Source organism: Epinephelus moara, chromosome 24, assembly GCF_006386435.1.
Source record: "Epinephelus moara isolate mb chromosome 24, YSFRI_EMoa_1.0, whole genome shotgun sequence".
Classification (NCBI taxonomy): domain Eukaryota; kingdom Metazoa; phylum Chordata; class Actinopteri; order Perciformes; family Serranidae; genus Epinephelus; species Epinephelus moara.
The window spans coordinates 11,788,689-11,793,508 of record NC_065529.1 but is presented as its reverse complement, the minus strand read 5'-3'; the positions used below and the strand labels follow the sequence as shown (position 1 = coordinate 11,793,508).

Below are 4,820 nucleotides of genomic sequence, written 5' to 3'. Positions count from 1 at the left end.
CGGCGGCAGGAGGGAGCGGCTCTGGTCGAGCGACATAGACAGAGAGTGGAGGTGAGAGTGAGAGAGAGAGCGGCGGAGCGGACGGGTGGATGACTGTGAGTACCGCTTCCTTTCTCTCGTTTCTCTCTTTTCCTCCTTTTTCTCCTCTTTCTTCCCTCCATCATGTACACGGACCTGTTCCGGGCCGGACCGGGACAGGGGCGGTGGGGTGGTGTCGGTGGTGGAGGGGGGACAGGCCGGTGCCGAGCCGAGCTGGGCTGGGTTTGCGGAAGCGACCGGCGGACAGACGGACGGACAGAGAGGCAGACAGACAGGAGCTCCCGTTAACGATAATACTGTTGATATTAAGGACAGACAGACAGACAGACGGGCGAAGGAACAACATGGCGGCTGTTTGTCTGTCCGTCTTCACGCCCTGTAAGATCTGCGCGTGCCAGCTTGTCTCCGGCTCCTCCGGCAGGCAGCGGGGCCTGCCGCCAGAGGTGGCCCGGGGGGGAGCGTTCTGAGGCGGCCACAGAGCTTGCGGAACTCACGTTGCTCTCCTGGAGAAATAAGAGAGGAAGTAACTTACTGCAGACTGCGGAGCTGAGGAGTTTGGAGGAACCTGTCTGCCTGCATGTCTGTCTACCTGTCTGTCTGACTGTAGTGTAGAGACAAGGCTTGGTTTTATTCCTCTGCTGTTGTACTGTCAGCAACAAACACACACACACACACACACACACACACACACACACACACACACACACACTTGAGTATTGACAGGCCCCACCTAGTTCTGGTTGACTCAGGGATCTGTCTGTGTGTGTGTGTCTGTGTGTGTGTGTGTGTCTGTGTGTGTGTGTGTGTGTGTGTGTGTCCGTCCATCTTTCTCCTCCACCAACTTTACTTTAGTAGATTAACATCATGCTGCATTCGGGGCCTGTTGGAAAAAGCAGAACTACACACTCAGTGCACCAAAAATATACAAATACATGATGTGAGATAGATCTGAGGCTGGTGATCGATCAATATAATATTGATACTGTGAGGTGAGACTGTTCTTGATCGTTTAACAGAAGGAAACATGACTCCTCTTTGTATTGAATCTCTTGGTTGTTTGAAGTCTAAAAAGATGTGAGCACAGAAAACCTGTTTGATTGTACGGAGATAGATTTGTGTCAACATCACTGGAACAACCTGTGTGTACATGTGTCATCTGTAAATACAAAACTTACACAAATACAAAAAAGATTTGTAAATGCTCAGAAATATTTCAAACAGAAAACATTAATGCAAATACACAAATAAATTTCAAAAATAATCTGCAAAAAAAGCAAATCTGCAAGTGTAAAATTGTAAATGTTGGGAGAATATTCGCAAATGTTTTTCATTAATTTGTAAATTAATTTAGTGTATTCACAGATTTTTTTTATTTGTGTATTAGCAGATCTGTTTTACATTTGCGAAATAGTTTTTGGATAAATATTTTTTCGCATTTGTTGAAGGTGTTCTAACACACGAATTATTGATTTTCTTTGTGTAAATTTTCCCTGAATGCACCAATAATCATCTGAAAAAATGGTTCCCAACCTTTTTAGCTTCTGACTCCTTTAAACGAAGCTGTGTCTGTTATTAATTGGCAACTTTTGTGATTGTCAATTGAACTTTTAGTTGTTTTTGAAGCAAAATTACCAAAAAATCTCTGGTTTCAGCTTCTTAGATGTGAGAATTTGTTGTTGTAAATGATTAGACGTTACCTTGGACTCAAAGGGGCCTCAATCGGCAGATGAATTTATAACAACAATAATCACCAGTCGCAGCCTTAATAAAAACATTTTGATGATAAAAAGCTCTCAGAAGAATACCCTTCATCACTGGTTGTTACGTAAGAAAGATTTTTGTGGCAGCATTTTTAATTTCAATGATTTCTAGAGGCGTCAGAGTCTTAAATAAAAGCAGAAATTTGTGCAGCAGAAAGGTTTCGCCTCAGATTGTTATCTTACATCATTGACATTTGGATGTAGAACATACAGTCTCACTTCATTCATATGTGTCAGTGTTAAGTTACCTTGTCAAATAGCTCATCAATATCAGCCCTATAACCACATGGTTGAGATTTAGGTGATGTTGCAGGTGTGGACAAAATAACAGGAACATTGGTACAGTCAGAGGCAGTATCTCAGCTCTGCGTTAAATTCTACATCAGTAGAGCTTTAAATGTTGAGATCTAGAACCCATGGTGGTCTGAAGGATCTAGAACCCATGGTGGTCTGAAGGATCTACAACCCACGGTACTCTGAAGGATCTAGAATGCATGGTTGTCTGAGGGATCTAGAATCCATTGTAGTCTGAAGGATCTAGAACCCATGGTGTTCTGAATGATCTAGAAGCCATGGCAGTCTGAGGGGTCCAGAACCCAGGGTGGTCTGAAGGATCTAAAACCCATTGTAGTCTGAAGGATCTAGAACCCATGGTGTTCTGAATGATCTAGAGGCCATGGTAGTCTGAGGGGTCCAGAACCCATGGTGGTCTGAGGGATCTAGAGCCCATTGTAGTCTGAAGGGTCTAGAACCCATGGTGTTCTGAATGATCTAGAGGCCATGGTAGTCTGAGGGGTCCAGAACCCATGGTGGTCTGAAGGATCTAGAACCCATGGTGGTCTGAAGGATCTAGAACCCATGGTGGTCTGAGGGATCTAGAACCCATGGTGGTCTGAAGGATATATAACCCATGGTGGTCAAAAGGATCTAGAACGCATGGTTGTCTGAGGGATCTAGAATCCATTGTAGTCTGAAGGGTCTAGAACCCATGGTGGTCTAAAGGATCTAGAATGCATGGTTGTTTGAAGGATCCTTTTAAGCCATCACTTCTGGTGTTGTATGATATTAACAGTATATTATTCAAGTATACAGAAAATGAATCAGTTATAAGTTATGTCCATGTCCATTTTGTTCCCAAAATCTCTGGTTCTAGTGTCTGAAATGTGAATATTTTGTGTTTCTATTTGTCCACTGTGATGGTAAACTGCATATTTCTGGTTTCAGACTGTTGGACAAACAAAATCAGATAGTAGAAAGAAATATGATGGACATTTATCACTATTTTATGGCATTTTAGACAAAGTGATCGACCAGTTGGACAGCTGATGAATGAAAACAATAATATTTGCAGACATATACAGCTGTTATTTTGGGCATTAGTTGAACCAGAAACAGCCCTGAAATCACCGTCACCAAACCCACCAGACTTCATTTTATCATCATTAAACACACTCGACAGAAACAAAATCAAACGCACAGAAACCATCTTGGTTCATCTTTCTACTGTTCCAACAACCACCAGCTCTGGTTTGGTGTAAATTAACCTTTAACTCACCAGTCAGATGTGACAACATGCTGCCTCTATACACACTAACATGACTGTTTATTTAAATGGAGTCTGGTGGGTTTGGTGATGGTGATTTCAGGGCTGTTTCTGGATCTTACTCTCTAACACAAAGCTCTATCTCTGTAGGGATCCTTTCATAATGTTGTCAGACACTTAGAATAACAATCTGAGCCTGTCAGTGACAAAAAGTCTGTTTCCCGTCAAATATGATGAGCAAAACCAGCACATCTTCACATCTAAGAAGCTGGAACCAGAGAATATTTTGGCATTTTTGCTTTTAAATAACTGAACCTATAAACTGATGATCAGAATAGCTGCAGATTAATTTTCCACTACAACTATTGACTAATCATGCTCTGCATGTATGTTATTTGCTTATTATCCAGGTGTTACTTGCTGAGACGTTTGACGGTTATAAAACAGTTTATCCATTAGTGTTCAGTGACCTCGAGGTGTCATTTTCATGATCTGATATCTGAACTGTTGTTTGTTGGATTCATCTGAAACTTCTGAGTATCCTGTTTGTTGTAATATGTTGCTCACAGTGTGAAAACCACAAAGATTTTATCAGCAAACTGCAGGTTGAAGAGGTGGTCTCAGTCCGGCTCCAAAGGAACTCTGGTGCGGTTGGTTTGTGGTGAGAACGTGTTCCGACCTGGATGTGAACCAGCTGCAGTCACATGACACATTGTTTGGGTTAAACATGAGCATGTTACAGTCCTGGAGGATTATTAATGTGCACCTCCTCCTGTACTGCCTTAATATGCACATTCAGCACATCCAATGCATCAAAACATTGTTTTCTAGTTGGAGCCGCGCCTCGTTTTCAAACTGTATGGTTTGACTAAAATGAACAATGACAGCAATATAGTCCACGATGAGCAGCGCTAAAATCAACCTGCGTAGTTGTCCCTCCATTGTGACATTAGAAAGTGTCACATTTATCTTGCAAGTGTACTCTTCTTCAACGTTTGCTTTACTTCCTGGATTTTTCCCACATGGAAATTCTGACCAATCAAGAGCAGCTTTCTCACACAAGGCATTTGATCTGGTCCTCTTGTAAATGCTGCCGTGAGAACACGAACCAACTCTAGGCAATTATACAACTTTGGAACAACATGAGTCCCTGATTCAGACCAGAGGAGACCACTCTAGGGCTGACAGCAGCCTTAGAGACTCAGGAGGTGGTGGAGACCAAACACAGAGAGAGAATACTGGACGAACATTCATCATGTGACACAAACATAAAGATGAATCATCAAACTCTTTGCTAACACATCAGCAGTAACAGTTTAATAAGGCGATGATGTGTGGGTGTGACCACAAACATCACCTGATGCAGATTTAAATGTCTTTATTCCATGTTTTTACTCTGACTGTGTGTCATGTTGAAACGTGAGGGGAAAATCCAGACTCAGGTTTGGGAGTCATAATTTACCTTCTCTTCACCGGCC

General features: G+C 42.4%; 1 protein-coding gene across 2 annotated transcripts in view; it reads left to right on the top strand.

The window, feature by feature from the left end:
* The window catches only part of LOC126386078 (ras-related protein Rap-1b), a 15,041-nt gene continuing 10,221 nt past the window's right edge, over positions 1-4,820 (top strand). The window contains exon 1 of one of the 2 annotated variants that reach the window (XM_050038199.1): positions 1-95. The gene's annotated coding sequence lies outside the window, so the exon portion shown is untranslated. The remainder of the gene's footprint in view (positions 96-4,820) is intronic. The other variant, XM_050038200.1, reaches the window with a different exon arrangement.